This window comes from Canis lupus, chromosome 12, assembly GCF_011100685.1.
Source record: "Canis lupus familiaris isolate Mischka breed German Shepherd chromosome 12, alternate assembly UU_Cfam_GSD_1.0, whole genome shotgun sequence".
NCBI classification, from domain to species: domain Eukaryota; kingdom Metazoa; phylum Chordata; class Mammalia; order Carnivora; family Canidae; genus Canis; species Canis lupus.
The window spans coordinates 65,087,307-65,112,956 of NC_049233.1; the positions used below are offsets into that span (position 1 = coordinate 65,087,307).

Genomic DNA, 25,650 nt, shown 5'->3' on the forward strand with positions numbered 1-25,650 from the left:
TCTTGCTCGATTTGCTGCCTTTCTCCTACCAGAGACGATCCTGCCATAGCTAAATCTTGAAGGCTTCTCATTAAAGCTAAGGAAAAGATATAGGACAGAAACAGAACTGTGAAATCAGTGCATTAACATTTTTCTCCAGTGGTCTGGGAGAAAACAGAAGTGATTTGATTGCAGTGGCGGCTTTGGGGAGTCCAACTTATAGACAGTGTGTCCTCCAGAGATGAGTTTGAGAACCACTAGCTCCAATCTCTGAGAATGTTCCAGGAAGTGCAAAACTTCAACATCCTGGTACGGTTCCCAGATTGCCCCTGGTTCCAGGAAGCAAACCCAATTCTTTCTGCAGACCATGTGCCCTGGCTTGAGGTTCAGAAAATATGGTCCCCTTGACTTTGGGTCAACCCTCAACCTCCACTTGCCTTATGGCCCCCCACTTCTCAAAATGTGATCCACCCTCCAGCAGTGGGGACCCCACCTGGGCCCCTGGTAGGAATGCAGCCATACTGAATCAAAACCTGCGTTTTAAAAAGATCCCCAGGGGATTCGTGTGCACACTGAAATTTGAGAAGCTCTGGGCTAGGGTATGATGACAGATTTTCATCCTGTAAATTTGGGTCTGCTTAGCAGGCTCCTTATCATCATCGGACATGTGCCTGTGACACACTCAACACATGCACACCCCAGGCTCCTCCCCTGTGCCACCAGAATCTCTTTTCACAGCCATTGAGAAATGTACTATGTACAACTAGTAGGATTCTGACCCACTGCTAAGAGAGAGTGTTGCTGGGAGTATCCAGAGGGAGCAGCCTGGGGGGCGGGGCTTGAAGGTGGGTGTGCAGTGGTGATGGGGGGGCACGGCCACAAGAGAATGCAGCTCTTTAGGAAGTTCAGCCTACTGCCTTACCACCTCTGCATATTTGAAGTCTGAGTCTTAGAGCTCCAATTTGGAAAGAAAATGTGAGGCGGCTAAAGGGATACTAAATCCCAGATTGCCTCTGGCGCCTGGAATTTGGGCTTCATGGTTTAATCCCTGGAATGAAACGAGAGGGTCCTCACCTCATAGCTTGCTTTCGGGGGGGGGGGGGGGTGGCAGAGGTGGCAGGGTGGGGTCCAAAGGATGGAGGGCCCACCTTTGCATCAGGATCTACCCCCCTTGCTCTCTGCCTGCAGGACCACAGAGGCTAACCTTGGCTGGCCTCTCTTTGCTCAGGCAGGTGACCATGTGCTATGGGAAGGGGAGCCAGGGCGATCCCAGTGCCATGACTTCAAAGTAGCTGCCTGCAGTGGTGCCCAACTTGGGGCTTATCGCTCCTTCATCCCTCTCAGCCCTCCTACCACATGCATGGAACAGGTGAGGGAGCTTAGCACATGGCACATGCAGATGCCTTGGGTTTCTCATCATCTGGGGGCAGAGTCTGTTGTCTACACCAAGAAAGGGGACTGGGGAGAAGTCCCTGTGTAAGTCAAGGGATTGGGGCCAGTGAGCATCTGACCTTAAGTCCAGGGCCAGGGATGTGCCCTGGATGATGCTATTATGGCTACTGTACATTCTCCGGGATACCTGGTTTCATGTTATGCCAGTTGTCACTATAAATCATCAAGATGACTTGGGGCTCCAGCTGTACTTCCCAATCTGTCTTATACTCCCTACACATGGCAGGATAAATATTGGTCAGATCAAGTGTCCTGATATTTTTCAGGCAATTGGTGACAATTTATTGCACAATAGGAAATGGACAGTTCATTTAAAAGATCATGTCCGTGGCCACCTGGAATTTCTGGGACAGGCCCAATGTAAACTGTTCTGGCCTGTTATCATTACGCTCCCAAGGAACACTGATGTACCTCCAGCTGGACCCTCATGTTCTGCTGCTCATGTCAAATACTGGCATTATTGCAGAAAAACATTAAGTTGATGAGTATAATTCTTTTTTCCATTTAAGAGTTTCTCTCCTAATTTTTCTTAAGCCTTCGGTGTCTGGTACCCATTGTGGTAGCATGTGCTAGCACTTGGCAAACCAAATAAAGAACAGGAAAAAAAAACAAAACAGATAAATACTGAGGAACTCAGGAAGAGCTGGTCACGTGTGGTTCAAGCCGTGTGTGTGCATGTGGGCAGCATGTGGCTTGAGGTTGGGTTTTCTTGATTACATGTATGTAATATGGTCAACATAATCATTTTCTGGGTGTACACTGTTTTTAGTCCAAATGATAGAATTAACCCCATCAGCATTTCGTGGGGCTCTCTAGGGAGCTTTGCCCTCTAATCAGGCGTAAGAGACCCTGTGTCAATCCAGGGTCCTAATGGCTACTGGAGGGTTGAACCTCTTTATATAGGGCCAGCTCTAGAGAGACACATGGGTTGGTTTGTAGTCATGAGTATGTTGTGACTTGAGGGACTACTCAAGTGGAAAGGCTAGGTCACCTACTCACTTGAAATTCCACCATTAGGTGTTATTTCCTTTGGGTTTCGATGTTATCTGAGGTAAAAGCCTTGGATTGGCATTTTGGGTTTGTTTGCTGGGGATCTGGGCCCTGAAAGAAAGATAACCAAGGGGTAGACAGCCTGACGAAGACAAGGTAACACAAGCATCTTACTTCCTACACGTCATAGTTCTATTCAGACAAGGGGCTTGTCTCTCCTTTGACTCCCCAGGTGAAAGAGCAAAATGCTGTCAGTGATTTGATTGGGATTTTTGGGTTGTTATCTCCCTTTGCCTCAGAGGTCCCTGAGTGGTGAACTGTGGACTAGGGCATGATGAGTGAGGACTTTATAAAGATACTTCACGTGGCAGCATAAGGTCCCAGAGCCCTTTCTTGGGAAGGATGATCTTTTCTTTCTGAGACTATATCATTTCTAGCTATGTGGTATTAAAATGTCCTTTTTCTTTTCTTTTTTTTTTATAAATGAAATGGCAGTGACAATAAATAGTAATTTTTAAAAAGTCTTTAGGCAAAAATAATTCAGGGGACTGACAAAGGGGTGGCAAGCCTAAAATCTGTTTTCGAGCTTTTACTGACTATAGAATTCAAAGCCAGGAAAACACTGTCTAGTGCCTGGTGACCTCACTGGTCGTCTTTTTTTAGAGGAAAGCTTTATTATATTTGCATGGGTTCTCCATCAGACTCTATGTGCAAGGTCTTCAGGAGATCACTGAAGAGATGGGCACTGCCCTCAAAGAGCGGAGAATCTGGAATAGACATGACCAGAACTCAAGTGACATCAGAAATTACAGTGACCTGAGCTTTGAGCAAGGGAAAATGTGGCAAGGGTGGGGGTGGGGGGGCTCCCAGAGAAGAACAAATCACATCTGACGCGGGAGAGGAAGTCAGGTGGGCCTCCTAGATTTGTCGTCAGAAAGCTCTTTAGGCAGACGCAGAAACAAGGGACATCCATCACCTTTGGTCTGTTCTTCATCTCCCTTTCCAAAGAAAAGCCTAGGGAGGATCCTCAGACATGTGCCTTCCCTCACTCCTGCCCTCACCCCAGCTATTCAGCTTCATGAAAAGTGAAGGCTGACTGGGTCACTTAGACCTGTGGTTTCAACAGGTCATTGATCACACAGCTCACCAGTAAAAACAAAAAAACCAAACCCAAACAAAAAACTCCCCCAAGCCCCCCAAGAAACCCAACATTAGATGTTCTAATGTTGTCTTCCATGAATGAGATCAGCGGATCATGTTTGCACCTGCTGGTGTACCTCCCCCCATGTTGAAGATCATCACTCTAGAGATGTGTGCATAGGATGTTAAAGGAAACTGGATTTTATGATAATAGATAAGAAAAGCCCCGAGATGTATACTGTTAGGCTACACATCCTCTTCCTGAGCAAATCTTATGAGTACGTGAGTGTCTATGGATGGTAGAGAGAAATTACAGAGATTTCTGTAATTTCTCTCTTCCATGGAGATTCTTTGTCATAGATCCGCTTGTAGTGTGGAATTGGTATTTGACACAAGGTAGTTGATATATTCCCCAGGACCCTTCTCCTTGATCCTGAGGAGTTTCCAGCTTGAAGTAGTATATAGTGTTAGCGACCCTAGTGCCATCTGACTCCATTAGGCCTTAAGAATCACAGGTAGAAAGAGAAGGATGTGGATTCTGGGAAGGCCTGGTGGGGAAGCCTTGCACCCCCCACATCATCACTGTTCCTAGAGAGGACCACATTGGGAGGGAAGCACTAAGTTAGGACTGGCCAGTGGGGCCATGATCTTCAAATGCCGCCCGGTATTCCAGGTCTGAATCATCTGGGACTCTTTGAGCCATTCCTGGCCAAGGGCTTCCAGTTCTGTGAGGACCCCACCATAGACACAAATCTGTAGTTTCCATGAGCTAAGTGGGGGCTCACAGAGGCTCATGTCATAGGAATTCATTGACAGACACCTCTTCTCCCAGTTGGAGTTCACCTGTACTGCCACAGAGGCTGTGAGCTCTGGGGAAAACTGAGAAGGCTCCCAATACTCTAGCAAACCTGTCAAGCACCTACCATGTGTCAGGCACTTAGCCAAAGCTGGAAGATGAAGGAGAATGAGACAGAGTCTTCCCTTTCCACAGAAGGGGGAAAGCTGACTGGGGCCCTTGGGAGCATGACAGCTGGGCCAGGACTTTCAGAGCTGGCCCATCTTCCTTTGTTGGGGAGAAGGAGCCATCATACTCCTCAGGACTGTCTCTTGTCAAACATTTCACAGCCAGAACCCTCACTAGCTCCTGAAGAGGCAGGTGCATCAGAGGCTACTAGCCCACAAAGGCCGCAGGGAGTGAGGAAGAATGGCCCTGGGACGGAAGGACACAGCATGTCTGAGCAGCTGGGAGACCCATGAGCCAACTCTTGGCCTCGACAGGTGCCATATGGCTGCCATGTTCTTGCTCAGGGAGGCCCCACCGCTGTAGATAAAACCTGAACCAGGTTGACAACTTGGCACCATAAATAGAGATGTCCTTTCCAAAAACAAATAAACAAACAAAACCTCCCCAAAACAGAATCCCAAAGAGCGGGGGCCAGAGAGAAAGCTCCTTGAGTGATTCCAGTGTGATGCGAAGCACTTGAAGCACCTAGAAGCGTTCAGGTTCTGTTCTGAACAAGATCGTCTGGCTGATTCTGAAGACACCTAAAGCAACTATGCCATTTGTTCCAGCCCCTCGGCCCTCCCTCTTTCCCCTTCTGTCCCCCCCCACACCCACTCACTCGCTCTCTCTCTCTCTCTCTCTCACACACACACACACACATACACCATGAGCAGGAGAAAGGAAGAGAGAATAATAAAGGCAATCGAATACTTGCCTCAAGAAGAGTTGAGCATTTGCTCAAAATGCATCATTACTGTGGTTCCCATGTGCTACGTGTGTCTTGCCTCCCTAGAAACCAGAGTGATTCCAGCCCGGGGGCGGGGAGCGGACTAGCGGCTTGGCTGGTGCAGATGTGGCTGCCAAGTGCATCCCAAACACAGAAGCCTCGCCCTCAGGTCTGCCTTCCCAGCCTGCCCAGCTGATCCCATTGGGCTGTCTTTCACCTCTTCAGATGACTCTGCCCCTTGCAGCTGCCCCAGCTCCCTCCTCACTAAAGACTGTATGAGGCAGGGGCCTGGGCCAGTAACTGGGAACCCAGGAGATGCCTTTGTGGGAGCGTCTGGGCCCCGTGTGTTTGTTATTGTTCAGAATGCTGCTCTCCCAGGAAGGGGAGAGGGGAGGGGTCCCTGGTGGAGCCCAAGAGCCCTAATCTTCGGGAAAGAAAGAAAAGGGCCAGCAAAAGCAACAAAAACTTCCTGCAGATGTGGAGTTTGAAGGAATCCAGAGAAAGCAAGCTTATTTTTAGCAGGAGTAAGAGAGCAAACTGTGATCGGCGCCACAGGCTGCTGTCACTAACATTTGGCTATAAGCAACATTTTCATATTTAAACATGACAGCCCTGCAAATTGAAAGGAACCAACATTCTATCTGCTTGCTGAGTAAAAGCTGCGGGCTTCGCTCAGCCCAGTGGGAGGACCCGCTCCATGGGTGGTCTAGCCTGGCCCGGTGTCGGGTTCACCTGTGTTGCCATGGATATTTGCACGTCCCCCCCTGATGGCAGGCTACTCCCCAGCAGGGACAGTGAGGAGGATGCTGTTCTTTCCTGTTCTTTCCGGGTGCAAAAGCCACACGGCTACCTCTGTGGGGACAAGGCCCAGCACACTTTGCTCAATTAAGCATGCCTGTGTGGAAATACAACCCTCAAATGAGTGGGAATAAAAATATATTAGATTTGGAGAAGTTAAGTAATACCATCGGGAAAACCAGTGAACTCAAGGTGAACCCAAGAATGTCAAGAAAGAGAATCCCAGAAATGTGAGCTCTTCCGCAATTTTTTCTAGACCCCCAAATGAGACATATGCATCACATCCTCCGTACCCCCTATGACCGACTACAGCTTGCCCAGATCGGTATCACAAAGCCTGGCACTCGGGTTCTTTCGAAACTTTAAGCAGCGAGCATTTTTTCCCCCAAGTCCCATCTGAAAACACTGCACTGTTCGTTTGGCGAGTTTGGATTGCAGGGTGGGGCAAGATTCCCCAGGACAAGCCCCAGAAGATAAATCTTCACTCCCCCCACTGCCTTCTGACTTGCACCTGCTCCTACCCTGCTGAAGTTGCTGTTAATGATTGGCATTCCTACTGGTCAGTGGTGGCTCCAAACTGAGTGAGAAGAAAAAAAGAGGGAGAAAACCACAGGGCAAAACTGACAGCCTCAAGTCGGCCCCCACACAGCCGGTTTTATGATTTCTAGCCTGTGTTGACATTGCGATACACGCACAGAAGTTTGAGCTTTTCTACCGGCAAAGCAGAGCAGGATGAGAAGAGTTTCTTAGCCTCTCTGGGCTTGGAGTCGTGGTTTCAAAATGTGGCCCCCAGACCACATCAGCATCCCCTGGGAACTTTCTCGAAATGCAGATTCCCCGGGAATTCCTGGTCCCAGACCTACTGAGGCAGAAACTGATTCTGAAAACACAACCCCAGGGGGCTTGGAGGGGTTAAATTTTTTTTTCTATATTGTGGTAAGATGTAGGTAACATAACGTTTGCCATTTTAACCATGTTTGGTATATGATTCAGTGTCATTCTCAGTGTTGTACAACCGTCACCACTGTGTGTTTCCAAAACTTTTTCATCACCCCAGACAAAAACTTTATAATCCTTAAGCAATAACCCCTGACTCCCCTCTGCCACCAGCCTCTGATAGCCAGTCTTTGTGGATTTGCCTACCCTAGATATTTCATACAAGAGAAATCATACAACATGTGGCCTTTCGTGCCTGGCTTCTTGCAATCTGCATGATGTTTCTGGGGTTCATCCATGTGGTCGTATGTATCAGTGCTTCATTCATTTTTATGGCCACATAATTTTTCATTGTATGTATATGCCACATTTTATTTATCCACTCATCTGTTGATGGACACTTGGGTTGTTTCTACCCTTTGGCTATTGTGAATAATGCTGCAATGAACATTGGTGTACAAATATCTGGAATCTGTGTTATAATAAGCCCTCCAGGTGATTCTGGTGTATACGCAAGTTGGAGGACCCCTGGCCCAGAGCCCCAGAGCTGTCTGCATGCAGGAGTTCAGGACACTCGGGGGTGGGGATGGGGGTGCTGTGTGCCCTACCACGAACTTCATCCATCCCAGCCGTTTCTGCTGCAGAAATCATTATATAGAGTTTCTTAAGGATCCTTCTAAGACCAACCCCAGAAGAAGAATACCTGTCCAGGTGGTTATGGATTCTCTTTGAACTTGCTTCAAAGGTGATACCTCAAAATATTTCAGAGGGATGGCAGAAAAACATTTATTAAAAATGCATAACCATTAGGTTCTTGTTGGTTGGAGTTGCACTCAGGTGTCTTATGTTACTCCTTAGCTGCCTGGATATTAGCGATAACAGTGACCCACTCTACTCCTGTCTGTAGAAATCAGATCCTTTTTCCTGACAGTTGTAGAGGTAATAAGTGGGAAGGAAAGAAAGGAGAAAAAAATGTGTTTGTTCTAAGTTCACAAATACTTGGCTAATGTTCGATGACTGTTGTCTTAAGAATTTATGGGCCCCACTACCTTATTCTCAGCTGATGAACTTCCTGTTCAGAGAGATTACGTGACTTGCTTGTGGTTTTGCAGTTAGAAAGTCACAAACTTGGGAGGAGAATGCAGGTCTCAGTCTTAAGATGCTAAATAAATCTATTCATACTGGCTGCTGGTGGTTTAAAATATTATCCCTTCAGAGGTATTTGGATTTTTAACAGAGGAGTCCTAGATATGTAATTTTTTAACCTAAAGAAAGAAATATTAGGGGGCCTGGGTGGCTCAGTCAGTTAAATGTCTGCCTTCAGTTCAGGTCGTGATCTCAGGGTCCTGGGATCGAGTCCCACATCGGGCTCCCTGCTCAGCAGGGAGTCTGCTTCTCCCTCTGCCTCTCCCTCCAACTTGTGCTGTCTCTGTCTCTGAAATAAATAGATAAAATCTTTAAAAAAATAATAAATCTCTAAAGGTAGAATGTCATGCCTGAGGAGGAGGAAGGCAGATCTCTCCAGCAATCACAAAATCACATCATGTAGTCTCGTGGAAGCTCAGAGGGTGCCCATTCCTGGAGGGTGAGTTTAGAGGGTGTCATGTTTTCCTTAGGGTGTTACATAGTGAGGATGGAACGGAAGTGAGATGAAGGTGCTCTGGGCTATGATGGTCTAGAAGTCATGATGCCTTAAGGACAATAGAAGTGACCGAGAACGTCCCTCCTGGGATGGAAAGGCCAAAAGAACACATACCCCCATTGCCAGGTGTATGAAGGGCAGCTGTGTACAAAAGGATGCAGCCATGCTGAGTGGACCTGAGGGAAATGGCCAGGTCTATGGGGAGGGGTTGCAAGAAGGCAGACCTCAGTATCAGAAGGAGTTTGCTAGCAAGAATAGGATGGGCACCGTTGTGAAGTAGTGAGTTCCCCATTGGCAGAAGCATCACCTTTGGGTCAGATGACCAGCCAAGCACGTTGTAGCAGGGCTCCCTGCACTGCTTGGGAGGTGGGGTGAAATGACTTTCTGGTGCCAGTTCATCACCTAGGTGTTATGACCTTGAACTCCCAAAATTTACTGAATTGTTACATGCTGAATCTACAACCAATATCAAAAGGGAATTTGATGTTGATCTGTCACTTTCACTGTTTATAAAGTATGCTCCTCCTTTAAAAAAAAAAAAAAAGTCACTCAGCATCATTGATGGAAATGTTTGAAGTATTTGACTTAATTAATTACTCTGGGGATTTTGTCTCCTGTTTGCAGATTCAGTGGGAGCATTAGTTTGAATATCTTCTGATTACTGTGTACTATTCCACCCTATTGGCATTTCTCCTTTTGGCTGATAATGAAGAAACTCAAAATGGATAAGGATTTGGGGCTAACAAAGCAGGAAAGATTCAGCCAGAGTCTGTGGCATACACAGGGACTGTGTTATTCTTTCCCCTGCATTCGACTGACATTAGTGAGGTCTGAGGATTTGGGTGGTGGGCACGATCGTGGTCTGCAGATATCTGAAGGATGTCAACACCAAGGAAGGAAGGCATTCATTTATTAATTGAGATAAGGGGTATAATTAGAGTAGGAACCATGGAATGAAGTTAAGCAAAGAAAGATTTAGACCAGATATCAGTGGAGTACTTCCAAGCAATGGATTTATGAAGCTTTTAGGTATTTTCGAGGGAATGCTGTGCTTTGTTTTCCAAGTCACTTGAAAATCAGAGGGACAGAGACCAAGATAATCTTGAAGACACTGTGGCCTCTGGGGATCAGGCAAATGGAGAGAACTTCACTTTCTTTGCTTTCCTCTGGTCTTACAACATGAAAAGCCCAGTGGGTGATCCCCTTCTGAATGACTTCTGTCCCCCTATAACAAGGGCTTCTCCTAAAACCAGGCATTATTCAGGAGGTGGTATGTTCCGGGAGAAACCTGCATGTGAGCATCAGACAAGAGTTCTGGAGAGCATGCGGGGTTGGGCAGGTGCCCATTTCTCCTCTCGCTTGTTAGTCCTGCCTCTAGAGGGAAGGAAAAGGAGGTGAAATCCTTCCCAGTGCCTGGTGGGAATGGCTCTGGAAACTGGGTGTAAAGGAGCCTTCTGCTCCAGGGAGAATTGAACACTGCTGGTTGAGGCGGATGGTGGGCCTCCGTCACGTAGAGCCCTCCATGAGCCTGGAGCTTTTCTTTTCCCCTGGAACATTTCCCCTACACGCTGGGAACCGACTTGTCCTCCATGGGCCAGTATGGACAGCTCTCCCAAGGTGGTCCCAGCTTCCGGGGACCACCAGTCACCATCGTAGGCCTTGCGAGCCTTCCTGGACCAGCCGTGCTGGCACCACGCATCGTCCAGAGGATGCACAGGACCCAGGCTTCCTTGTGAGCCTACTCAGGGCCATTTGCATTGAGGTATTTGCATAAGCCATTCAGTTGGACTGTCGGGTAAAACAACATACTGACATTTGGTAGAGATTTTTTACGTTGAATCTCCCAGGAGTGTCCGTACTTCCCTCTTGCTCGGTGGTCATTGAGGTGGGCAGCTGGGAGGGCCATTTTTCTATAATGAGGGTAGCTCCCATGTCATTTTCTACTTTGAATCCTACATCTTTTTATATTAAGTGAAACGGTGTTTTACTCTTTAAAACAGTCCACGGCTGGTCTGTGCTGCCAGCTTTGTCTTAAAAGGGAATAAAATTCTCAAATCGAAACCAAATTGGAGACTGTTCTCTGCAAGGGGCCAAGCACAGACATAAGTCTGATGATTACCTTGACTGCAGAAACAGTGGGGTCCGTCATCTCCGGAGCGGCGGGCTCTTGCTGCGTTGGTTCCCCCATCCTTGGATTTCAATGGTTCCTAATTGTCCCGCCTGGCTTAGAATCATCCCAATTCCACTGAAGCCTGACCTCAGGCTGTCCACCGGTGCAGCCAGGCGTTTGAGAAGGCCCCGTCTCTCAATGCTCAGGGTGCTCTGCATTAGAGCTGGGAGAGGATGGACAGACAGCCAAACCTGAGTTGGAGATCCCCAGCAGCAGGGAGAGCACCCCCTAACTCCGGGATGAAGTGGGAGGAGGGGAGGACACACCATGAAAGCCCCAGCAGCATCAGTCCAGGAGGAGAGTGGCTGCCGGGCACCTGGGGAGAAGCCCTGTTGGCTTGAGGGCCCCATGTAGAGCAAGGTTAGGCCTTAATGAAGTTTTTTTTTTTTTTTTTTTAAAGATTTTTACTTATTTATTCATGAGAGACATAGAGACAGAGAGAGAGGCAGAGACCCAGGCAGAGGGAGAAGCAGGCTCCACTCAGGGAGACTGACATGGGACTCGATCCCAGGACTCCAGGATCACACCCTGGGCCGAAGGCAGGCGCTAAACCCCAGCCACCCAGGGATCTCCTTTAATGAAGTTTTTATGTGTGCTCCTGTTTTTAAATTTTTATGCCAGAGTCTCATCACAACGTGGGGTGCTATCCAAGGAAATGCTCACGTGCCTTCCGCATCCCTATCCTGACCCCAGTTCCGAAGAGGGCAGGATCCCCCCTTCCCCAAGCTCAAGGGGTGTTATAAAACTCCCAGAAGCAGATTGATTTGGACCCTCGCTAGTTTACAAAGCCATTGTGCCGATGAGGAGAGTGTGAGCGTGCTGAGAAATGGAGGAAGCCACCTTCTAGAAGGTGGGATAATTTTGATATAGGATGGGGCTAGTGCCGCCTTCACCGTTGCTGAGCAGCAGAGATGTTTTAAGCTGCACACACAGTTGTCTTGTCACAGTGTGACTCCCGTGTGCTGCGCCTACCAAGCTGCAGGAAGTCCAGCTGATGTAAATAGATTAATATTTAAAAAGTAATACAGAAGAATGAGGTTCCAAACATGTAACGTTTAATTATTAAAAACTCATAATGGAATTCCAATCCAAAGTCATGTCTCACGTCTCACTGGTGCTCAGCAAAAAGCTCAATTAGCCAGTGAGCCAGCGGGCCTGCTCGCTCCACGGCTCATTGTGATGATCACAGGGCCAAGCCCGTGTTCTCCTAAGGTCTCTAGCAACAGCGGTACGGAGGCTGAAGTAGTGGTACGCTTTCCCATTAGATGATTGTTGCAACCCTTTTTAGTCAAATGGATGGCCAAAATGACCCTGTGCTGTCAAGAGGACTTAGAAAAGAATTCGAGTTGCTTCTAACCGGTAGGACTTGAGAGAGTCAGGTTACCTGTTAGAAACCATGGTATCGGGGCATCCCCGCCACCATTGGGTTTATCAGGCCATGAAGGATGTGTTACAGGAGGCAGGTGTCAGATGAGAAGAATTTACTTAGGCCAGGGGTAATTAATCGCCCACTCTCCCTTGGAAACCATAGTTCTTCTGGTCCTTTAGGACACTCGTGTCACTCGCTCGTGAAAAGGGTGACTGTGCCCAGAGGCCTATGGCAGCGAACGGCCAAAGGAAGAGAGAAAATGATTGATGCAGAGTAGAATAAATCCTCATAGACCAATGGAATTTCCTTGAAAATCATGGGCCAGCAAGGTCCATGAATTGAGTTAGTATCTCTTGATTTTTTATTTTTACTCAGCATGACAGATAAGACTGTCCTTTGTGTATAAATATGAAAATACTGCCATGCTGTTTGTCGCTGTGCTCTAAGAGTTTGTTGCCTCGATTGTGGTGGCTGGTTCATGAGTGCTCGTGAGTTCATCCGTGGTGCATAAAAGGCAGTGGTGTGACCCAAGACGCTCTTGGGTGGAGCCTTGGGGTTTGGAAGGTGACATGGCAGGTAACGGTGTCCACGACATCGTGCCGGACTTGCGGGCAGTGTGGGGTGACTAGAACTGAGAGGACAGAGTTGAGTTCGTAGTGAGCGCAGCAGCTGAAACCACGGGGTGAAGTGTAAGAGCGTGTAGGCCCGGGTGAGCACAGGAAGCTGATGAGGGCTGAGAAAAGTGCTACAAGAGGCCGTATAAGCTGGACTCCAGCAGGACGAGCCCGGCGTCAGGCCTCAGGGCGCAGGCATGGGAATCCCCTTCACCCTCTCCTACAGTTTGGTTGATAACCAGCAGCTGCCTGGAACCCTCCCCACGTGCAGGACGGTGCCCTGGGCTGTGAAAGCTCATGAGACTCAGACCCGGTACCACAGAGGCTTTCGTGGGAAGGCCTACGTTTCCTGGCTCTGTCTTACGTGCAGCTACATTGTTAAAGTGCCACTTTCCAAAGTGTTTTTCTAGAGGATTCTACTAGAAGAAGGGAAAAAAAGACTTTTATTTTTGCAGCGTTGAGGAAACTCTGGATTAATGAAGTTAAACACATTTCTTTTCTATAGAACTTCTCAAAGGAGGCTTTAGATATGGCAATGTGCATTAAGAATCTCCAGAAGGAGCATAGACAGGGTATGCAACATTTCCCAGACTCACTTGGCCATAGAATCCTTCTCCAGGAGCAGGACATGGATAGGACTGTAAGTTTCCCCGAATACCACAGAGGCAATTAGAAAGTTGGGGTAGGATGCTTAGTGGGAAGGGGGCTTTGGCAGTGCACTTAGAAACAAGCAGGGACTTTTTGTGATAGTCACATTTCCTTCGTGTGGTGACCCTCAGAAATAGTGCTGGTGTAGAGAGGCAGATGTAAGAGGCATGCTCTGGTGTCAGCTTCCTGTTTGCAGGCTGAGGCTGCCCTGAGCAGCCCACACCCATAGCAGGGTATGGCGTGGTAATGTGCTGCAGAGAGCTTCCTCATCACAGGTGGGGGGTATCGTGCGATCATTCAAGGACTTTGAATGATCCCTTCCTAGATTTTCCTCATCCCTTCATAGAACGTGATACTTGATAGAGTTGGAGTAAGGATTAAATCAGAGAAAGTATATAAAGCTGGGTTAGAGTCTTACTATAAAAAAGCCCAAGGAAATAAGCAAGACTGTAGCAGCCACTGCTGCTTATCTTCATGGAGTGTGGGCTGTTGTTCTGGCAGCAAAGATGGTCCCATGGTACTAATAAGTGGGCAGCTGGACGGCCTTATTACCTGCCGGGTGCAAGCATCATTGCATCCTGCTTTAGCATGTGGTCTTTGAAGACTTGCAATTCCCTACCACTTGACTTCTAGGTCTGCCACTTTGGCCCTCTTTTCCCCGCTCCACCTTGTGCCATCTGCTGCCCCTGGCTCCTGCTTACTGCCGGTCCTCGGTGATCCTCTGGCTTTACTCCCACAAGCAACAGCTACTTAGTCTCTTGGAGTTATCTTAATCCCTGCCTTCCCAAGGAAGGAATACCTAGTTGGTTGGTTGGATTACTCTGTAAGAGCCAAGTCAAGGTCTTGAAGTGTCCTTGGGGTCAGTTACGGCCAGGGAAATAGCAGGGCTGTGGCCATAGCAGGCACTTGGCATCTAGCGGATTCCATTCTGATCCAGAGCTAGTTAATACACAGTTCTTTTCCTCTTCCTCCCTCTTTCCTTTCCTGTTCTTCCCGTCTTCTGCACGTGCTGGTCTGTACTTCGGGCATGCCTTGTTGTAGCAGAATATACTTGGCAATCCCTTTTTATTTCACTCTGAGATACTCAGTACTAGAAGAGAGGCCTGCCCTCACCTATTTAGATTACCCCCCAAATATGCCTGTCTTTTGTATCTTACCAGATCTGAGGCCCATTGCACAGGCTCTTTGGACTAGGTAACTCTGTCATGCTCATTTCTCTTCGCCCAGGAGCCAAGAGTCTGGTTGTACAATGGGTCAAAAGGAAATAGAAATTCCTCCCCATTTCATTTCCTTTGTCAGAGTGAACCAAAGAAAGATGTAGTTATACAGGAATTATGAGATGGGGGCTTTTACCCAAACACTGACAATTGATATGTAATGGTTGCTAGTCTTCATTTATTTATCTCTAAAATAAAATATATTATCTGGCTTCTTGTCTCTCTCTTTTTTAAAGAATTTTTTTTTTTTTGTTTTTTTTTTTGAGAGAGAGAGAGAGCACACATGCATGCGTGGGAGGGGCAGAGAGAGGGAGAGAGAATCCCAAGCAGACTCCGTGCTGACCACAAAGCCCAGTGCAGGGCTCCATTTCATGACCCTGAGATCAGGACCTGAGCTGAAACCAAGAGTTGAGTTTAACCAGCTGTACCACCCAGGTGCTCCTGGCTGCTTGTCTCTTTGCAGACTTCTTGTGAGTGATATTGTGATAGTGTCTATTGAGTTAATTGAATTTACTGGGAGAAAGGACTTATATGAATGACAGGTGTGTTTAAACATATGCGAGAACATATCTTTGTCCCAGGCTGTCCTGCTTTATAATATTTAGCATTTCAGATATTGAACCTGGATGGGAGACTGGCTTGGGCTAACCCAGAATTTGTAAGAGGGATGGTCAGTGGAGAATCTAGCTTCAGTGGAGTTTTGGCTTTCAACCAGGTGATTGGCAAGGCAGGATGACTAAATTCATGGAACAAAGATGGAAGAGAACCAGGCAAAACAACAGTCCACAAGCATACAGGAAGCATTTTAGAGACAAAAGAACCAACGTGTAGATCCAAAATCAGAAGCCGTCCAGCACATGCCTCTTAGATGCTTAAGAAACAGCCATCAAGTGGGTGTTCTCACAGGTTTTAATGAACTAAAAAGATAATAGGCAACCTACATTATTTCTTTTCCCCAAGTTTGTAAGCGCAGCATCCTAGGCCTTTTGGATTTGCAGCATTGTGTCCCAGGTGCCATAAATGTCACATTTTTGCGTGACTAAGCATAAGAGATTCCATTGGTGACTCTGGCCCAGGCGACTAGTGCTGGCCTGAAGCTGAGCCTAGGGCTAAAACATCCGTAGTGAGCCTGCGACCACAACCTGGCCCACAAACCTCCTCATTACTGCAATTATGTAGCTGTCAAACACTCCACAAGCCATTGGAAACAAAGTGGAGAATTTGGGGGTCAAGTGTGTTGTTGATTTCGGTTTCTGGGTTTTATTTTTGTGGTGTGCTTTTTTACTTTGAAGTACACATCACAGGAAAATACATAGTGGTGGATTTTCTCTTTGTTTTTATAACTAAGATTTAATAGAAGAATACGGGTAAATAGGAGCAGAGTGTAGGTAGACCAGTTGGCTCTGTTTTTTGTTTTCTACACCTAAAGATTGTTCTTATACATTTATAATAATAAAATGAAAATATCTATGTTTATATGACACTTCTATTCTTCATGGTGCTTTCATTTGCACTTTTTGTTTTGATCCTCACAGCAGAACTTGAAGGTAGACAGAGAGCCCAAGGGCACAGAAATACGACCCAAAGTTACAGGGTGGGCAGGACATGGGTTTCTGATTCCTAGCTCACCACTTCCCTCACCAAACCAAGCTGCTTCCCAAGTGAAGAGTAAAAGCCTGGGGGCATTGATTGAAGATTGGGAGGAATGTATTTAGAGATTTAAGGTTCTCATCAAGAAAAATTTAAATTGTGAGGTAGGGAAGAGAGGCAAAACTAGTCAATAAACCTGTAAAGTTGGACGCACTGAAGTTAGCAGGTATGACTCAGGAAGAGCTGGGATAGCGAAGAAGGAACCAGTCCTTCTCAAGAATACACAGTCATGAACAGGAACAAACAAATGGCTTCTGACATTTCTCTACCAAGGCAGAGTGGGAAGGACTCTGAGATAAAAATACTCTCAGAGATACCACTGAGATTTGGAGGGGTTTTTTTGTTTGTTTTTGTTTGTTTATTTGTTGGTTTTTTTATCTAGACTAGAGCTAACAGAAAGAACTAAAATGTAAAACAGCATGCCCCCTCTCCCCCAACATATCTAACAGGTGATTAAATTCAGGAAACTATATCCTTGTGTGGCAATCCATGCACTTCAGAGGAAATGTAAGATGGGAATTTTAGGAAAATAAATAGAAACATCAAAGGAATTATTTTGGGGTATTGAGTACAAAATCTGAAGCAGACATTAAAAACAGATTATTTAGCAAAGAAGCAAGAAATGGGACAGCTTACCTAGATATCTGCTAAGAATGTCATTCTCTTAAAAACAGAATAATTGACCTTTCCTCCCATACCTTGTTGATAGTTCTGAGAGGGCAGAGAAACCGTGAGGAGAATCTGACTTGGACCACCATTTGGTTAACATGGAGGAGAGCCACTTAGTATGTGGATGGGGAGGGGGAGTAACCCAACTATCTTGGACTGTGCAGTGGAGAGGGAGAGAATGCTGGATATGACCAGCCACATTCCCTAGGATTTAGAAAAGCAGGTTTTAAGTTCTAAGGAAAGGTGGATTTAGTCCCACAATCAGAGGCTCAGTGTAGTCTTAGGGGTGGAGGAACAACATGGCGGGGAGGGATGGGAATTCCACCAATGAATTCTGTGTCAGAAAGGTGAGGATGCATGAGGGGCTGAATCCTTGGGGAGCTGCCCAGGGCAATAAAGGGAGCTCTTAGGGCTATGCTCATGAAAGGAACAAGAAGCAGTGTTGAATAGATCAACGTTTAGAACATACGGTTAATATTTAACAAAAGCAGGTGAGAAGACAGGGCTTCTTGTTTGGTTTCTTCCCGTTGTCTCCATAAAAAGAATGTTCTCAAGACTACGTAGGGCAGCTCCCACAAAGAAGGCCCTGATTCCCACATTGTGGACAAAGAGATGGGCAGAAAGCACCTGCTATGCTAAGCAAATTTAGGTCTCTGAGCCCCTATGAAGGAATTTGTAGGTAATTTCATATCTACTTTTATATAATCTTTGCTCTGTCATGATAAATGGGACAGACTTTAAAAAGACAGAAAAGGACAAATGTTGACCAAATTTTCAAAATTGGGAGGAGTTTCTGATTTCTGAAACTCTAGACCCAGTAGGTTTGATGGCTTACCCTCAAAAGTCCTTGACTATATCATTAAACAACTGATTGATGAGCACTTAGGAGAAAAGGGTTTTGGTTGACCAGAAACTCAGAATGAAGCAAGCAGTGTGGCAGAGTGAAAGAGGATGGGTTGGAAGTTCTGGATCTGGATCCGGGCTCCACTATTTGTAGGCTGTGAGAGCTCAGGGAAACCACATTGTCCCTTTGACCTCTGTTTCCTCATTTTCAAGTGAAAGGAGGAAAACAGTAGTTTTTGTTGTTTTTTTAAAGATTTATTTATTTATTTATTTATTTACTTATTTATGATAGACATAGAGAGAGAGAGAGAGAGAGAGAGAGAGGCAGAGACACAGGCAGAGGGAGAAGCAGGCTCCATGCACCGGGAGCCCGACGTGGGACTCGATCCTGGGACTCCAGGATCGCGCCCTGGGCCAAAGGCAGGCGCTAAACCGCTGAGCCACCCAGGGATCCCCAACAGTAGTTTCTCTACAAGTTTGTTGTTAGAATTAAAGGAGATAAGTAAAAGTTTCAGGCTTGGTACAAAGCAGTTATTCAGTAAAGTTTTGTTTTTAAATAGCAAAGACCATATAGCAGGATATGCCTGCTTTAAAAAAAAAAAAAGAAGAAGAAGCACATGCATTCTTGGGTGGTATTAGTGGAGGTACAGTGTTCTGTAAGAAGGAGAGGAGAGTTCCCTGGACTCTGTGCTGGTCAGGCTGCTGCCTTCCATTCCAGGCTCCACCCTTTAAGAGGGGCATTACCAAGGTGGAGTATATGCCTGGGTACAAGGCACAGGAGGACAGACAGGACAGGAGGACTCTGGGAACTTGTTCCCTGGAGAATGGGCACAGGAACTCGGATGTTTAAAAATAACAATCTGGGGAAAATATGATGGCTCTTTTTAAGTATTTGAAAGGCTGAGATTGAGGAGTTGGCCTGTGCTAGGAGACCCTGGTGAACAGAACTGCTATCAGTGGGTGGAAGTGACAGGGATGTGAAGTGGGTAAGCTTTTTTTAGTCAAAACTGTCCAACAACAGAATAGGCTGCCTTAAATTAGGCTGCACAGGGCTCTGCAACTATATCATGATCGTCTTTAGAAGGCCACTAGAAAAATCAGTGCAAAGGAGAAAGATCACTATGATGTGAATCTCTCTTTGGCTGTGTGGATGGATCTGGATGGTCCTCCCTGTCACAGGAAGTCTGAGTGCCACCTGGAAGACCATCTGTGTATGTGTAGAAGAGAACCCAAGCTTGTTGGGGGAGTCAGGTTGAGCTTGTACTGTGAGGTTTCTTGGAGGACTAAATTTTGGAATTTCAAGATGAGGTTATTATGAAGTATTAGCCAACCATCTTAATCCTGTAGTTTTAAAAGAAAAGGCAAACATCCTTGAGATGGTGGGGGCAATATGGTCTTTGAAGCCAGACAGATCTAAGTTAGAATCTGGGACTGCCATCTATTACCTGCACGGATAATCGTGGGCATGTTATTTAATCTACTTAAACCCCAGTTATCTAGGTGATAAGAGACTGGTGGAGATTAAACGAGGTAATCCATGTGACAGGGTTAGCATGGTTACTAATGCTTAAATAATGCTAGCTATCGTTACTACTAAATTATTATTAATATCCAATCAGGGCTTCCAGCAGGCACTATCATAAAAATCATAACTTTTGATGGGGTGTTCTGGAGAGAGTTGACGACTGGGCAGGGTTGGATCCTAGGGACTTATGTGGGGGCAGTCCTGAGCATCCACAGGTAGGAGCTAGTTCCACTTATAACACAGGGAGCCAAGAAATATGCGACAGACTGTTAAAAGAGGATTGAATGAGGCATTGCAAATAAAGCTCTTAGCCAGGTGTCCAACGGGTTCCAAGTAATCAGTATAAGATTGCTAAGTGAATGAGCGTTTACCAGGAGCAGCTATGAACCTCCAAGGAGCAGCCAGAGAATGCGCTGGTTCCTTCTTGGTGGCCTTTTTCTTGGGGAGCGCTGTCACTATTGATGATCTCATCTCCCAGCTGAGCACCTGAGGCTCAGAGTAATTAGGTGGCTGGCCCCAGTGGGAGCTGGAGGCTAGAGGAGTGGACTTGCTGATCTCTAAGATTCTTTTCAGGGCTAAATTTCATTGCTCGGAGATCTCTTGGGCTATTTCTGTGTCCTCTCTGGGCCAGTAACTGGAAAACAGAGAGGCAGACATTTGGCACCAAGTCGGCCAGATTTTCCAATGTTTGAATTTTTTAGTTTCCGCCGGGATGACTTGTGTTGGGAAGATGTAAGTTGCATCTATTCGGCATAAATGAAGCAGAGAGTTGTGTGATGCTATGCTAATGCTCTTAGGCAAGCTAAATCATAAGAGCGACCAAAGGGAAAAAAATCACCTTCTTCTCAATCATGTGTTTGGCTGTGAGAAGGACCCACGGTCACTGAATACAGGCCAGGACTCCATCTCTTACTTTGGCTGTAGAAACATACTTGGGTCAGTAATGAGCCATTTGTCAACGCTCAATGAGATCCTGAAAACCAGGCCCATCTCTTCTCTGCTTGACTGAATTCATGGCACATGTGCAGAAGAAGGATCTGCCCTGGTGACCTGGGCCAAGATTTCTGAAATCCAGCTTAAAATGTAAAAGAACTTGGGTCATGGTATAAAGTTCCTACAGGGCAGTTTTCTAACCAGATTTTCAATTCTAACAAAGATGCTCGTTGGCCTTGCCTTGAGTTCCGAATCCTGTTAGAGAAAAGAGAGAGGAGTGGGGAGAGAGAGAGAGACCAAACTACAAAGCAAAACAAACAAACAAAAAAACCCAAGTAAGAGCCATAAATAAAAAGGACTATGCAGCAAACATCATCATGTTGAAATCCAAACCTGCAGAAAGTTTATTTTGAAAATGAACTTCTCCATGAATTGGCTTAAAAAAAAAAAAAATAGCCCTTGCTGGTTCTCAATCCCTCTCCTGATTTCTGGGTGGCTTTGCAAATCTATGGCTAGGCCGTCTTTTTCCTTCCTTCCCTCTCTAATCCAGCTTCACAAGGAAACTTGGAATGGTGAGGTTGGTCCCCGAATCCAGTTTCAGTGTACCCCTCCCTGCACCACGGGGGCTCGTCCTCACATGCATTCACCCGTGCCGGGCTTGGGTCCTCCTGTCTGAAAGGCCCGTGATCCTGTGGCTTTTGGCCCTTCCATGTAATGAGTCAAGCAGATCGCTCATCAGCTCTGTTTTTTAATAAAACATGAATAGCACAGTTTATGGCCTCCACTATTCAAACAGCAGTTGAGCCGAAGAGGAGTTATTCTTAATGGTTGGAACACTCATTTCCAAGCAGCCGCGCTGCTTTGTCAAGCTTTTGCCCGAATCAGAGAATGACTGGGCCTGGAAAAAGGAGAGGGCTCGGCAGGAGTAGAGTCTTCTCAGGATGGTGGTCAGCTGGGATGTGCCTAGAACTATCGGCCTGGTTGCCCGTGCGGCCACCCCCCTGTTACCTGGGGACAGTCTCCCAGGAAGCTGGGCCAGGGGCTGGTGTCTGAGGTGCAGCCTGCATTTGCCCGGAGAGAAACACTCCATCCTATGTCAACGATACCCAGGCTCGCAGGAGAGCTGTGCAGGACAAGCTCTCCCGTTCCTTACTAACATTGCCATAGAAACGTCCTCCTTCCGTTAAGTTAAAAGGAACTTAAACATATGGGATGTTCCTGGGACATCAGCACCCACGAGGGAGGCAGGCTAGGGACTGAAAGAAAGTGCACCGTGCAGCAAGCCGAGGGATCTGCCTGTTACTATTAGTTCCATTTCCCGGAGGAAAAAAAAAAAAATGAAGCTGAGATTTTCATAAGTTGTACTGCTAGTAAACAGTGGAGCCCAGACTCGAACCCACGTCTTCCGATTCCAAATCCCAGGTGATTTCCATAGCATCCTTTGCTGCCCGAGGGCACTGAATTAGGGCCCTGGTGGAGGCAATGTCGAACCCCCAAAAAACAGTTGCTGGAACCATCGTCAGGCTGGAAGCAGGTCTCCAGGTGGGGTCAGTTTGGAGCCCTCAACTCAGGCTGTGGGGTGACTACAGGAAGGGTGCCCGCAGACTCTTTAAAAAACGCTGATTCCCCCCCACCACCACCACCACCGATGTCTATCTGTCCTCCTTTGCTTCACTCTTGGGTGAGCTCATGATTTTGTTTTGGTTTGGTTTGTTTCTTGAGCTCATGTGGACTGTAAGATCCACATTTAATAAGCCAAGACCTAGAGAACCAGCCGCTTAGGGCAAGCTACAATTTCGTTTAAGGAGCTATACCTTCTGAGTTGGTACCTGGGTGCTTCTATTTGTGGAAAGTCAGGAGCACATGAAGGTTTTGTGTCATTTTTCAAAGTGTTGATGGCATTCAGGGGATTGCTACTATCTTTTAATTGTTCCATTGCCACAAATGTCTTTGCCCAGATAAGAAAGATTTCAGCAAAAGGGCTTCTTAATTAAATATTGCCTCATGCCAGATTACCACTCAGAAGGCGGTCGTGGGCTCCATTAAAGGGTGAACCTCACTCCCACAGTCGACAGCTGATTAATGTGTTAATTAGGAACCCTGACCCCCTCCCCAGTCACCCGAGTCTTCTCTTAAGCCCAGCAGAATGTATATATTATACCCATGTGGGTAACCTCATGGCATACTTTGGCTTTGACTTTGGACGTTTATATAAAAATAAAGGCTCAGTTGCCAACATGAATAGCTTTCTTTCTTTCCAGGGGAAATACAAGATGGAAAGAGTTATAGGAACCAGAAGTCCTGCCTTCCAGTTTTCTTCTATCAAGAGCAAGTGATATTTCTGCTGAGGCAGTGTCTTTTGAGTAGTTTAGCGGTGTAGGTTGCCACACATTTATTTCACAGGAAAGGAGTGAATCCATCAGGCCACTGAGCTTATAAGTACTACCCTGGCAGTCAGCCACCAAAATATAAATACTCTAAATGGACTAAAGGAAATGTTCATTCTGTTGTTTAGAATTGGACACATCCCAGGAAGGTAAATTTAATCTTTTTGAGGACTGCTGTTATAGGGTTGAATGGAATACGCATTTGTTTATCTCCTTTGTGATCTTTTTGTCTTCCTGGTGATACATTATGTATTTGTGATACGAAGCATTTCAGCTGTCTTGCTCAATGGCATTGCATTAGCTGATTGTTCAGTCCCCAGATTGCCATCGTTAAACGGCTTTAGCTTCAGCTCTGTCCAATCTGGGACCTGTTAGGGAGAGAAGTGGAACCAAAGAGGCCAGATTCCAACAGAAACAAAGCTGGGATGGAATTAGGGGGAAATCATTCCAGAGCCCAGTGAGTTGAGCTCTGCACTTCTTAATCTTTATCTTTTAAAATATCTGAAGGAATTTTGGTACTTCTTGGCATAATAAGAAAAAACTAATGCCTCAAAAAGTCACACACACACACACACAAAATTAAAGCTGCCTGTGGAAAAAGAGAGGAAGACTCTCCCAGAACACACAATTCAGAAAACCATAGTTTATGAGACGCATGCTGTGTATTTCATGGATATGCAAATGTTATTCTATTAAAGAGAGAGATCTATAGTATATATTTTCACCTAACTATCACATCTTAAGTAATCGGCTCAGGCTCCTATGATGAAATCTTTAATTACCAGAAGTGTGTCATTAGTTAGATGTAGAATGAATGATGGTACTGTGTTTTATTGCCTCACATGATATAGCCATTTGTGCCATAAATTCATTGACCTCATCTTAAATGATGTGTCCTGTAAGACAGACTTGATTCATTATTTCTTAAGTGACAGGTTTTTTTTTTTCTCTAATAATTTTTGCTTCATCAGAAAGATTGCTCTTCTGTATTTTCAGGTCAGTGTTCTGAATTGAAATCTAATAAGGCAAGGATGCACACACATTCACACTCAACGTTACCCAAAACGAGACAGTCATGAACTTTCACGCTATTACCTAAACACTTTAGGATGTTGCAGGAAGCAGAGTTGTAAACAGTAGGCTGTTGCTTTAACCAGAAAGTTTGATGCAATAGAATTTTGCTTTAAAACTTTGATGTCTCAAATTCTTTTTATGTGGAAATAGATAAAATGTGGTGGAGAATTCTCATTTGATAATTGGTTGGATCTATGGGTATTCCTTATTCATCACTGAATTATTAAAAGTGAAGGATGTGAAGGAAGGGAGAACATTTAAGTTATATTTAGATTATTTTTTGTGACTCCACTTGAAAATATTTATTTAGCTTGAGGAAACAGAGGAATCCTCTGGAGGCAAATAATTCAATCTGGCAATTTAAAAAGCAATTAAGGATTTCAGAAAACTCTTTCCCCTTATGGTTAAAAAATAAGATCCAAAAGAAATATGCCAGAAAATTTGGCATATTACTTTAATTAGTTTAATTCATTGATAATATTTTTTAGTTTGTGATTAAAGAAGCTATCTGATCCTTTCCTTCAAGCTTATAAATTTACATTTTAGGCTTTCTGTGGATGCCTAATATTGAAATAGACTCAGGTGGCTTTATTTCACACAAGAATTTAAATGTCACATCATTATATATTAACTTTACAAAAATCAGGTTTTAAAAATAATAACTTACTTGCCTCAAGGTTTAACTACTAGTTTATTTGACCTTTATGTAGATAAGAATTTTGAGGGTCTGGTGGATTTTTGTGTGTTTCTTTTCATCAGAGGCAATTCTGCACTTACTCATAAACTTGTAGACATCTCAACTATGATTAAAAAAATTCCTGTAATTCTAGAAAAACCTGAAAATACCGTTCTGAAATGCAGAAGTATATTAGCATTGAAATTATTCTTCTTGCAACAAGGATTCTGAAATTTGATTATGAGACTACACAGAAAATGAATGTGTGCCAATAAGTATCCATTATTCGGTCTCACGCCTTGCAGTATATTACCTGCAAATATCAGTGAAAAAAAGAAAGTGAGAAGGAAGAGAGTGGATTTGCACACACAGAGCCACATCTGCCACAAGCGTGTACACCCCCAGTCACATACTAGCATGCCACCACTGTTTACAGTCAAGGAAAGCTGAGAGTTAAATGAGATGAGTAATCAAATGCCCAGCATATGTTGTTTTTGCATTGTTGATGTGACCAATTGTGATTAAAAGTTATCATCTTTTAATGCTATCAGTTTACCATAGTTAAAAAAAAAAAACACAACATGCATCAACAAAGGAACAACAGACACACCCTCCTCAACAGAAACAAGGTCCCGTTCAGAGCAATATTGGAATCAGTGCTTATGGAGGAGAGCCTTGAAATCAGGGAACTCACCATTGCACTGCATTTCAGAATTCTTCCTCTGCTGCTGTAATGACTGAGTGCTAAGCTAAGGAAATGACCAAGAGAAAGAAAGAAAGAAAGAAGAAAGAAAGAAAGAAAGAAAGAAAGAAAGAAAGAAAGAAAGAAAGAAAAAGAAAGAAAGAAAGAAAGAGAAAAAATTGTGTGTGTAATTTTTCAGTCAAAAAAGTAAGGCACTGAAAGAACTACTGAAAATTTTGACATCTGTTTATCTGTTTATAGCTATGGCAAGATTACTCATATTAATTCTTGTTTAAAATGCCATATGAAGGAAAGACATTTGTGCAAACAAGAGTCATATTTGAATTGTAGATCATGTCTTCACCATCTGTGAGAGCTGATGGTGTTGCAAAATTAATGTGTTAATGAAATCACAATAATTTCTCCAAAGTAATGGGTTCTGAAGCCGAGAATGACTATTTTTTGAACTTTGATGTCTAGTGATTTCCAATTGGGAAAAGCTCTCAGCCTTTAATTAGTTCTGCAG

At 45.2% G+C, this 25,650-nt stretch overlaps 1 protein-coding gene across 3 annotated transcripts in view; it reads left to right on the forward strand.

Moving 5' to 3' along the window:
• SOBP (sine oculis binding protein homolog) overlaps window positions 1-25,650 on the forward strand; it is a 162,231-nt gene that overhangs the window by 114,383 nt on the left and 22,198 nt on the right. The window lies entirely within an intron of this gene.